Source organism: Passer montanus, unplaced genomic scaffold (assembly GCF_014805655.1).
Source record: "Passer montanus isolate IOZ18808 unplaced genomic scaffold, ASM1480565v1 scaffold24, whole genome shotgun sequence".
NCBI lineage: Eukaryota > Metazoa > Chordata > Aves > Passeriformes > Passeridae > Passer > Passer montanus.
The window spans coordinates 1,375,149-1,387,129 of record NW_024367037.1 but is presented as its reverse complement, the minus strand read 5'-3'; the positions used below and the strand labels follow the sequence as shown (position 1 = coordinate 1,387,129).

At 37.9% G+C, this 11,981-nt stretch overlaps 1 protein-coding gene across 10 annotated transcripts in view; it reads right to left on the bottom strand.

Annotated features, from left to right (window-relative positions):
- Positions 1-11,981, bottom strand: part of LOC120502967 (poly(rC)-binding protein 3-like) — a 500,985-nt gene that overhangs the window by 240,233 nt on the left and 248,771 nt on the right. For 7 of the 10 annotated variants that reach the window (XM_039711011.1, XM_039711012.1, XM_039711013.1 and 4 more), the window contains exon 4: positions 9,224-9,313. The exons of the other annotated variants lie outside the window; for them this stretch is intronic. The gene's annotated coding sequence lies outside the window, so the exon portion shown is untranslated. The remainder of the gene's footprint in view (positions 1-9,223; positions 9,314-11,981) is intronic. 10 annotated transcript variants of the gene reach the window in all.

Genomic DNA, 11,981 nt, shown 5'->3' with positions numbered 1-11,981 from the left:
AACCATATCACCCAGTGCCAGATCCAGATGGAACTATGACCTTTTTAAAGTGAGGGGCCCAGAGCTGAATGCAGCACTTGACGTGTGGCATCACCAGTACCATGTCCAGGGGGATGGACACTTCCCTGGTCCTGCTGGCCACATTGTTTTTGATACAGGCTGGGATGCCATTGGTCTTTTGGCCACCTAGGCACACTGCTGGCTTATACTGAACTGAATGTCAACCAGCATGCCCAGGTCCCTTTCTGCCAAACAGCTCTGAAGCCACTCTTGCCCTAGCTTGTAGAAGCATTTTTATGTTCCCATAGCAATGTAGTCACACTAACATGTTTAAAATTTTGATTTTTTGGAACACAAATTGCTGCCACAGAGCTACAGTACATACCCAGAAGGGTCTTCCAACACAATCTTTAATAACAAACAAGTTTACAGAAATGCGGTTATGCCTGAAAATTATTCACAATAGAGAAGAAAGCCCGAATTTAAATAAAAATTGGTGCCCTTTTCCACCTCTGGCAGCAAAGTTACTCTTTGTAAGGGTAGCTGTAAATATTTGATTGCAAACGTTGTGCACAGTGTGCACACTGTTTCAAATCTCTACCTAAGGAGACAATATTCAACCAGTAAAACCAATTGTGCATTTACATGTCACATGTATCTAATTAATTTCTTTGAAGGAAAACTTAACAAAACTTTACCTCTGGATCATCAGTGATGTTCAACTGACATGCAGGTGATATTGGAGATTTCCATGGACAGATACCTAAAGACACAGAGCTGTATCTTTACAGCTATCTACGCACAGCTAACATACAGTCTCATATCATCTCCTTTTGCAGACATTTGGGCAGTGAGAAATGAGGCAAAATGATGCTCAGGGTTCTCCAAGTTCTCCAAGAACAAGTGCAGTGTGTCTGCTTCACCAGTGGCTGGTGGAGGAAAGTGAAATTTCCCTATCACAATGGTTCACAGTTGAAGACCGTGCTGGATTCTGTCAGCAGGATCTATTTTATATCATGAGCATCCAATGCTAACAAGAAAAGAAGCAACAAAATACTCATTTCAGCTGCACGTTACAATTAACATTTTATAGTAGAACAAAGAACATGGTATTATTTACCTCCAGCACAACCAAACCTCAATGAGTATACCACTGAGACAACATCTAAAATATTGTGTTTCTGTTTCTGAAAAGTCTGTATCATAAAAATACAGGGAATTTTTAGAAAAGAGGAACAAAATTTTAAAGAACAGGACATTGTGATTTATGGGTAAAGATTAAAAGATTAATGCATAGTTAAATTAAAGCTATGGAGCTAGGGGGTATGAAAATCAGTTTCAAGTATTGGAATATCATGAGTAATGAAATGGGAGAGAAAATATTTTCCCTTAATGCACAAAAATTAGCGATTATTGAATGATTATAACAATAAGCAAATCTGGGGTAATAATAGATAAGGAAAGATCTCTCAACAGGGCACTTGACTGCACCACACTGCTCTTTTTCAGAAAATGTTGAGGCTCACATCTCTTAATATAAATGCACATGCTAGCTCATCAAGTTACCCACATGGGCAAAACAGCAATCTAGGAGAGCGCTCTCTGTCTGCAAACTTCCAAGACTAAATGAAAAACTAAGAAAAAACCCAAATTGTACAAACTGAGTTCAGAACAACAAATGAGGGCAGATTCTCTAAAAAGATGAGCTAAAAATTACCATTCTTGGTTTTATTTACACTTTTTCTCCTGCTGGAAAGCTCTAAATTTCTTAAAAATCCCAAAATATATTACAACAATAATAGAAAAATTGACTCTGGTGAAAATTTCTGCTTGAAAAATCTTTGTAGTTCTACATTACTTTAAGGGTAAGAAATCTCCTAAAAATTGCAGAATCTTTGGAACCAGAATTTTTTGTTTTGAAAGCAGCCATAGTGATTTTCTGTTAACTGTATTTCTTTATAAACATGAATTTTTTTTTCTGTATCATCATGCATCTACTGACCTATTTATTTTTAAATTTGAGACAATAATAATGGAAAAGCAAAAATTAGAGACAAAAATTATTGAAGCAAGCAAAAAAATTATTCAAGGTGCAACTAGTACTCAGCTCCCACTGCACAATTTTGAAAATTTCATCCTCCTTGGTGCCCACTGGAAGCCCAATGGCACAGCACATTCAGGTTGGAATGATGGTCCAGATAACCTGTGCAGTTAATTGCAGCATCAACTCCTACCCATAGGCCAGGACAAAATCCACACAATGAATATTTCATTTAGGCAGAAAACAGCCCTGGAGCTGTTGTTCATGAAGAATGAACTGCATCCTCATATCTTTGAATTTAACTTTGCAAGTCATCTCTTTCAGGTGTGCAAGCTGCAGCAGGGCTTTGAAGAGCTCCTGATGTAAGTCAGTGGCAAAATTTCCACTGGCTCTTGTGAGCTGCTATGAGCCTTTGTGAAAAAAAAAAGAAAAAAAAAGAAAAAAAAAGAAAAAAAAGAAAAGAAAAGAAAAGAAAAGAAAAGAAAAGAAAAGAAAAGAAAAGAAAAGAAAAGAAAAGAAAAGAAAAGAAAAGAAAAGAAAGCTTCTAATCTGTGAGACTGAAGATTAAACTTTTGGGAGGCACAATATTGTCCCGCTTACTCAGAATGGTAAAATGACATCTATAACTCTGCAGTTCACTTAGAGAGGAGCTCATGTTTGGGATATGTGATGCCAGCCAACTGGTAAAGACATTTGGTTTTCCTAGACTCATTCTATAGTCAAGCAACAGTGATACATAGCAATTGGCTACTATTGCTCTCATATTTAGCAAAATTGAGATTAAAATTTAAAAATTTCAGCCACAGTCCTGGTTCTCTGCTTTTACATAACAGAGCTGCTGGGGATGGCATTTTGCTCTCCCAACAGAGCTTCAGTGTTGAAACAAGCCTCTGAAACATACTTCAGCTCTCTTGCAGAATGTAGAAAGCAAAGACCAATGCCACAGAGAACTACCTAAATTACCACTTACGTACCCAAATACAGATATCTTCAACCACTCAGCACTTTCAGTTGGAGACTGGCCCTTGGACATATAAAACCCACCCTGTGAGCCTCCACCAAAAGAGACATTTATTTTCATATAACCTCTGTAAAGCACAGAAAGTCAGAGTAGCTGCAGTTTTAGTTCCTGCTACAGGGTTGCTGCCAGCTTGCTGGTGTACAAGAAATTCAGGCTTGATTTCACATGGATATGGGGAACCATTTCCATTTTCCATTTAAATAAATAACCCAGGATAGCCATTGAAACTAGATAACCCCTAGCTTTAAACAATTATTGAGTGTCATAAAGGTTGTCTTTGTACCTCAGCTCAAGGATGACCTCAAATAGCCTATGAAATACTAAAACTACCTTACTATTGCCCCCGCTGTCATAGTAAAGCAACATCTCCACCATCTAAATTTAATGCAGTGTAAAGACATCCCTTTTTTCAGTGAAGACATGGCCTGAGGCTGCTACTTCTGCCTTCTCTGTGTGAGGGAGCATGGATGTGTTTTGAACTTCCTGAAGTCAGCAAGATCCCCTGGGTATTATCATGTTTATTTTAGAAAAGGCCTATTGTTCTGGAGACTAAGACCATTTCTGAGGCTATTTTGAAACTGCTATTTGAAACTGTTAATTGTTCTAACCTTCAATTTTAGGGACATCAGAGGAGAAGTGATTAAAGATCCATTTCCCCAAACAGAGACACTATTTTTATTCATTTCTTATGCCCTATTTGTCTATTTATTGCCCTTATTGTTTCTTTTGCTTGTTGCTAGGGAGAGGAGATTAAAACTCAATGTGCAGTACAGCTCATTCTAGGGTATAATTTTTCTGGTATTTAAAATAATATATGCTTGATAGTAGACATAAATTACTGTGTTGAGCTTAAAAGAGGATATTATTGTGCCATATTTAGTTTTATTTTTTCATAGTCTTCAAAAAAATGTTTCCTGAAGGATGCACAGGAAGAAGACAGATATGATAAACATAAACAGATTTCCTCTGTGAATGCAAGAGGAGAAACATAAGCCCCCAAGCGGCTGCCTGTTTTCCTCTACAGAACAAAGAAGTGTCTCTTTAGACACTTTAATTATATTTTTTGTTTCTGAAGTATGTGCTGTCATGCATTATTTGGATCATATGACATAATTCTATTTATTCTAAAGAAAAATAATTTCCTAATATAGACATATTATTGGTTCACCTGTAAAATATGGACAAATATCCCCCACTTGGCTGTCAACTACATAGGGCAGGACAAAACCCAGGGTTTCTCTTGGAAAAACCAGAAAGTTGGTTAACCATTGTGTTTTGCTTTTGGTCACTAGTTTTTTTCTGGAGAGATTGATTTCTTTGAGAAGGTTGGTTTTTCCAAACATGATCAGCAGGGAAGCAACAGGTTCTGAGTAGACCACGTGAGGCATCAGCTTCATTGATAAAGGCCATCTCATGAAACTGAAGCACGTGGTTGAGGATGAGAACTTCCATATGAGCACTGCTGAACTGAGGTCAGTCTCCAGAAAAGGAGGAGGGATTTGCCCATTTCTGAGCATTTCTGGACCAGATTTGTGGAAACTCTGGAGGGAGAACTGTCATGTGGAGATCTGCACAGCTAAAGCCAGGGCTGAAGGAATGGCTGTGCCACCCACAATGCACCACTTGGCTTGTGCTATTTTTCAATTTAAGTGAAAGAAGAGGAAACAAGTCTTATCAAGCATGAAGAAAAAATTCTTTCAAGGTGATTGAAAGATTTTTTAAGCTCCTCAAATGTGGGAATAAGTAGAAACTTGTGAGTGAGTTTGGCCAAAGTATTTACATTCTCTTAGAAACAATATCTGAAGCAAGGCAGCTGATTCCTGTTGCTGACACATGTCCAGCAGAATTCAGAGAGGAAATTCTCTCTTGTATTAAAAGAGAAAACATGCCTGTGGGTCACAACCTCCTCTTAACTCCTCAGGCTTGTTTTCTACATCTGACTGCCTTTGGGCACATGCCTATGTGCTGCTCACATAGTTTTTAACAGTGTCCCATGAGAAGGGGAACTTGGAAAGAGCAAGATTTCATTCCCAGTACTACCAAAGGGTTTCTTGTGAGCCCTGGAGCATCTAATTTCATCTGCACTGTTCACATAATTGAAAAATAAATAAATAGCACTTACTTATTCTTCTGTAGACTAAGAAAATGAAAATATTATGTACATATGTACACTGAAATGTTGCACTAATAAGCATCAAAAAGAATCATCCCTAAATATTCACAGTGAGCCATAGATAGTCACATCAAAGTGTTTGGTTATCTTACATGAAGTTTGATTCTTTCTCTCACAGGTATTACAGTATGCCTCAACTCTATGACCAGAACTTGTAAAAGGTGAACATCAGTTACCAGTATTACTGATTTAGGGGAAAAAAAAAAGTTCAAAAAACCCCAGAACAAACCAAACAAAACAAAACAAACTTGAAAGAGCTTTGAAAGACTCCAGTTTGGACTTCAGGACTTAGCCTGTTATAGTTTCAGTCTATGACTGTTGCATTGGACATCTGATTATCCAGAACTCTCGAGTAATATTCAGAGTGGAAAACACTAGATGTACCAGGAAAGCTGTTTTTATAATAGAACCATAATTCACCAATTTCTCTCAAGATCAGTGACCTTAAGAATTGTATTTTGAAAGAAATTACAAGACCCAGTGGTAATGGATGCAAGACAGAGTTACATAAAATACTAACTCAGCTGCTTTCCTCATGGATCCTTTAAAATCTGTGATCCCTGAAATTAAGTATTTCTAGATATTATGAAGTGTTCAATTTACTAGTGCAGTTTGTATCCTCTGTCAAACACAAAATAAAAGATTCCCAGAATTCATAAACTTGTCAAATGCAAGAGCTGGCATAGACATACGTGGGTTTCTTCTAACTGTCAGGTTCTAGAGAGCTTTAATTTCTGAGAATGTTTCTCTCCCTAGCTTTTTATCTGCTCTTGTATGTGCATGCTGCTCTGGCTCTACTGTACTTTTGTTGATATAAAGCCTAAGATATATAATAGAACAACAAGAAGTTCAGCCTCTGTATAATCTTTGTATAACCTCTGTGTTACAGGGTGGAAGATGCTTCCTTTGAAGTAACTTCAGTTTTATAAACATAAACATTAGGAAGCTGAAAAACATGGGGAAACAAGTGAAAATAATGGTCATGCAGAGGTCAAGTGATAGAAAACTGAAAACATGAGTGACTGCAGAGCTCTACAAGAGAAGCTATTCAGGACACAAAAAAAGAGGAAAAGCTTCAGAGACTGTACCTACTTGAAAGTCAAGATTTAAATTAAAACAAGAGATGTTGTAGGAAGCAGGTGAACAGAGCTGACATTTTAGGGAATTAAACAGAACCTTAAAATGGAAATAGGGAATAAAAAAGTAGTGCAAAAGTATGATTTAAAAACAGTTTTAAGAGAAAAAGAAGAAAGCACATAAAGTGAATTTTTAGTAGGTTTGAAGATCAGCTATCAAGAGAAAAATCAAAATATTAACACTTAAGGAGATGATGAGGGCTACAAAACATGACTCCCAAATAGTATGGACAATGTTAAAAGTCATTGGGAAGATGAAAAGGACTTTTCTGAAGATGTCAAGTGAAAATATCACTATAATACAGCAGCACCTTAAGTAAACAGATGGTTAGGGTCAAGTATAACAACTGCATCAGCTACACCATTTCTACATTGTCAGATGAAGCATTTCTGTGTTTAGCTCTTAGCCCAAGTTGGGACAAAACTAAACTGTGCAGAACTCTGATTAGTACATGTGTGTTACTGCCAGTGCCCAGAAAGAAGACTTAAGGAAATATTTGCAACTAAAATCTCTCCAAATCAGAGAATATGCTGAACTGGAAGAGATCCACAAGGATCATCAAAGTTCAAGTCCTACCCTTGCAAGTACACCCCAAGAGTCACACCATGGGCCTGAGAGCATTGTCCAAATATTTCTTGGACTCTGTCAGCCTTGGTGCTGTAACCATTCCCTGGGGAGCCTGTTCCAGTGCCCAGCCACCCTCTGGGTGAAAAGCCTTTTTCTAAGATCTAACCTAAACCTCCTCTGACCCAACTTCAGACCATTCCCTCAGATCCTGTTACTGTCACCAGAGAGAAGGGTTCAGTGTCTGCCCCTCCTCTTCTCTTAGTGAGGAAGTTGCAGACTGCATTGAGGTCTCCCCTCAGTCTCCTCCAAGCTGGACGGACCAAGTGACCTCAGCTGCTTTTCATTCAGCTTCCTCTCCAGACCCTTCACCATCTTTGTTGCTCTTCTTCGGACAACCCCAATAGTTTAATGTTTTTCTTATATTGTGGCACCCAAAACTGCCCCCACCACTTGGGGTGAGACTGCCCCAGAGCAGAGCCGAGCAGGACAGGCCCCTCCCTTGCCTGGCTGTGATGCTGTGCCTGATGCCCCCAGGACAGGGTTGGCCCTCCTGGCTTCCAGGTCACTGCTGACTCATGGTTAACTGCCCCTCAACCAGGACTCCCAGGTCCCTTTCCATGGCACTATTTCCCAGCAACTGCTTCCCCACTCTGTTCATACATTCAGGGTTGCCTCAGCCCAGCTGCAGAATCTGGCATGTTCCTTTGTTAAACTTCATGAAGCTGGTGATTGCCCAGTCCTCTAATTTGTAAGGAATTATACCTATAGATATAGATATGTATATATATATGCAGTGCATACCCCTTGGATAACCACAGTAGTTTTGTTTACAGAAGCAGCATAGGTTTCTTTGTGAAGTCTAAGATATTAGATAACCTCTTTGATGTCAGGTATGTTCAGCCAACATCTGCAGTTTCTATGAAATATATAAAATACCAGTGTGATATCACTATGGACGCACATCTTCTGCTTTATATTTTGACAAATGTATTCCAACTTCAATTCTACTTAAGCATTCAGTTTTAATTTAGAAAAAAAGCCATATAAATTATCTTCAATAGATTTTAGCACCAACTTCCTTTGAAGGAGAAACTAATATAGAAAACTTCTGCAATGGATATTTACCACAAATTTTTTCAATAATGATTTAAATGTTTCAATCAATATGGTTTCAGAGCACGTCCCTAGTGAGATCATCATTCCCTAGTGAAGTCATCAGCTATTCAGCACTGCAAGCTCATCTACAATCCTAAATGAAATCACATGATATCTATATGGAACCAGTCCCATTTTTTTTTAGCAAATAGGCATACTGAAATTTTCAAGGGAGAAGAACCAAGTCACAACAAGAATAGTTCAGAAATATATAAAAATTAACTCCTGATTTTAAAATCAGACTATCAGAATGACCATATTTGATCCTGTTTAACTATAGCCCCAGACTGTATTGAGACAATGCTTTTATTTTTTTTAATTTCCCTTTGTTACAGGAAATTTGGATACCAAGATGAGAAAATGCTAAAAATTTCTCAGGTTCATCTTAGTTTCACAACTGAAACCAAGCTCAAGACTCTTCTAGAAAATCTTATTACTGTAATCAACTAATGATGTCACCAACTACAACACAGACACAGGGCCAGTACTGAAACTGCTTTAATTACTGTTTGAAGCCCCATGGAAGATGTGATAAAGCACTAACAATCTGGGATTTCCACACCCTTAAGTGATAATCTGCAAAGCTCTAAAATTTCTTTATGTAGCTACTCCAGCATAAAAACCAGAAAGATAACACCAAGAATTTACACAGCATCACTTTTGACTTATATAAGTACAAAAAAACCCTCATAAGTTTATTACTACAGGTGCAAGTTATTTTGCTTAAATTGGTAAAAAAATCCCCCAAACATATAAATTTAGAGAATAATAGGTGAAGAACGTTAATAATGATCTTTAATTGAAATTTTATTTTTTCATTTTTCAATTATATTTTGAATGAGAAAGTATTGCTGAGAATGCCAAATAAGCAAAAAAGACATTAATTAGCTAAATAAGACTACATAGCAAGATGAACAAAAATGAGAATGAAATGCTTCTAAACTTAATTTAGGCAGAGGGCATAATAATTTTGAAACTTAATAAAAGGTAAACAGAGTTTTAAGAGTCACTTTTCAATTCAATTGACATGTAATATGCTCCATTTACATGCAAAACCTATCTGGGCTAAATAAGCTACCCACAGTTGGAAGAGGTTCAATTTTCCAATTATAGCTAATAGACTTCTTACTGTAAATTGAGAGAAGAATCACGTGCAGTATAACAGCTTGTGGTGGCCAGGTAAGTTGAGAAGGAGCAGGTCATCAATAACAAGCAGGATCTGGAATAGAAAGAGCAGCTGTTTTTCAAATGGGGGGAAACCAGTGCAGAGAGAACTGCAGGGACAGATCCTGGGAGCTGCTGTGTGCATCAGGTGTGCAGGGTGGGTATGGGAGAAAAAGGAGGAAATAAGGTGAGAATCATTTAGCACTCAGCTACAGCCAGGAAGGGGATGATTTTCCTTCTCTGCTGCATTTGACTCATGTAGAGGCACTGAAGCCAGAGACACCATGTCAGAGTAAAGGAATGGACACAGAATCATATTCTGATTTTTCAGATTTTAAATCCATATTCTTGGAGAGGGTAGCAGTCAAAAGAACCTAAGAAGCAAAAGATTAAATTAGCCTTTCTGGAGGATTACTTTTAAAACTGTATGAAGACAGAAAATCATAATAATATCCAAATATATCTTCATGTATGTTATACCCTTTAACCTTCACTAAAAATACAGGTGTTATTTCAGCTCTTCTACCATCATTACAGGGATTCTTCAATCAGTTTTGCTTGTCAAGGGCCCTGCTTGGATAGTCAGGAGGAGTCAGGCTGCTTCATCTGGGTGGTGTTTCAGAAGCGTCTCTGGCTCCAGCCACAGGCACACATTCCAGGCTCTGGAAACCCTTCCTTGTATTAGCCATCCTTATCTCCCTGTCTCAAACTGAAGCCTCAGAGGTATGTTGTGCCCAGAAAATGCAGGAACAGAGATGTGGAGCAGTCCATAGGGCATTTCATGCTACAGTCAGCTGCTCTTGGCTGAGCAATATGCAGAGACCTCCAGAGAAACAAAAGCCTACTGCACACACACCTACAGTGTTTTACAGGAAAGCCAGCAGGATTTGCACTGTTCTCTGATAGGATTTCATAAGAGGTGAGAAATGCAGATTTTCTAGAATAACCTTAATTATTAGCAGTGTTAATTGTGTTCTGCACTGTGTCACAAGGGAAACCTCTCCCAGCAGTATCTTAAAAACAATTAACGGGAAAAAAGAACTTTTTTTTCCCTGCTACTGTTGCAGGTGCAAGTGCAGAATCTGTGTAGAAAAGGAAAGAAGGAGAGGGGAGAATGGGTTGCAAACAACATAAATGATTCACAGCTAATTTCTTTACTTATTTTGTGTAATAAGTAATTTTATATTCTTGTTGGGTTTTGTTTGGTTGGGGGTCTTTTTTTGTGGGTTTTTTTTTGGGTGGGGAGGGGGAGGTTTTCAGATTTAAAGAATAAAAATGAGATGTGAAAAAGATTGTGAAAATGTTATTTTACTAGCCTGTACAATTCATATATTCAGCCAGTGTCATGATAAAAATGGGAGAAGCAACAGCAATAGAGGTAAGAAAGAACTGAAAATACATGAAGGAAAGGAAAGGTAAGTAGAAAGAAATTAGGGCTAGACAGAGAACTATGTCTTATCATGGTACTATCTTTTGATGTAAAGGTTTCCACTATCTGCTTCAACAAAAGACTGTCTTATACAGCCTAAAAAAAGGTTAAGTCAGAAGGCAAGGGCAAAAGTGGAATGTTAATACAAGCAAAATATATTCTTTTGTGAAAGGTGTGACAAGCTCTCCTTCATTGTTTTTTTCTAACTGAACTTTGAGAGAAGCACATTTTCATGTGAATTCAGGATTTCTTCTGCAGCGTGTCAAGTGTTTTTCCCAACATATAACATCAAAGTGAGTGTGCAGATAGATTAGAAGGTTACCCAGCCTCAGTCAGGATTTATAACTGTTGGTAGCTAAATGACTTTTTTTAAAATTTTTTTATTTTTTTTAAATAATACACCTTGTATTGGAAACCTGAGGTTTCCAGTATTCAGTCTTCATCTCTGATCTGAAAGGTAAGGAAACCTTCAGGCTGACATCATGGGCAGAACAGAGAGGTAGTAGGGCCAAGATTAAAGGAAGCAAGGTTTCAGAGTGTAATCTGAAAACTCACAAAGAATGCCTTCTTGCAAATACTGACATACTGACAGGAGGCACTTGCCTTTTTTGCTCTGCTGTTCATTCTGCACACATGGACAGGGCCCTGTACTTGGGATTCTCCCAGGCTCTTGAAAGGTCCAACATCACACATAGGTGTGCACATTAATATCACTGCTGACTCACTTTGGCAGCTGAAACATTGATTGACTGAAGGTGTTTTGCTTTCCCTTTCCTGGACAGTGCTCTATGAGGTCTTGCAGCTCTTTATCAGAGCACTCAGAGGAGCTGAAAAAAACTTGGTCCATTGGCAGAGACACCTCTAGGAACAGCTTCTTCCCAGTGGCCAAAGAACACCACAAAGAAAAATACAAATACTAAGAAAATTGTTCTGAAAATCTTGCCAAAACTTGACATACTGGATTTGCAGAGTTTTTTGCAATTACTGTATTTATTGGAAAGATATTTATAAACACACATACAGTGATTGTATACGTGTGCATATGTATTGCACATATTACTGCATGTGTGTATCTAATTACACCTGCTATATACATATTTATATAAAATAAAATGAGGCTTTATTATTGCTGAGCTATGTTGCCAGAACTTCAGGTTGCAATTTAGAGCAGAAATGACAGGAAATCATGAGGTAACCAGCACATTTGCAGCATATAACTTGACCAGGTCTCTTCCAACTACTGTTGCAAATAAAAGATAAGACTGACAAAACACAAATCCATTACCAAACACCT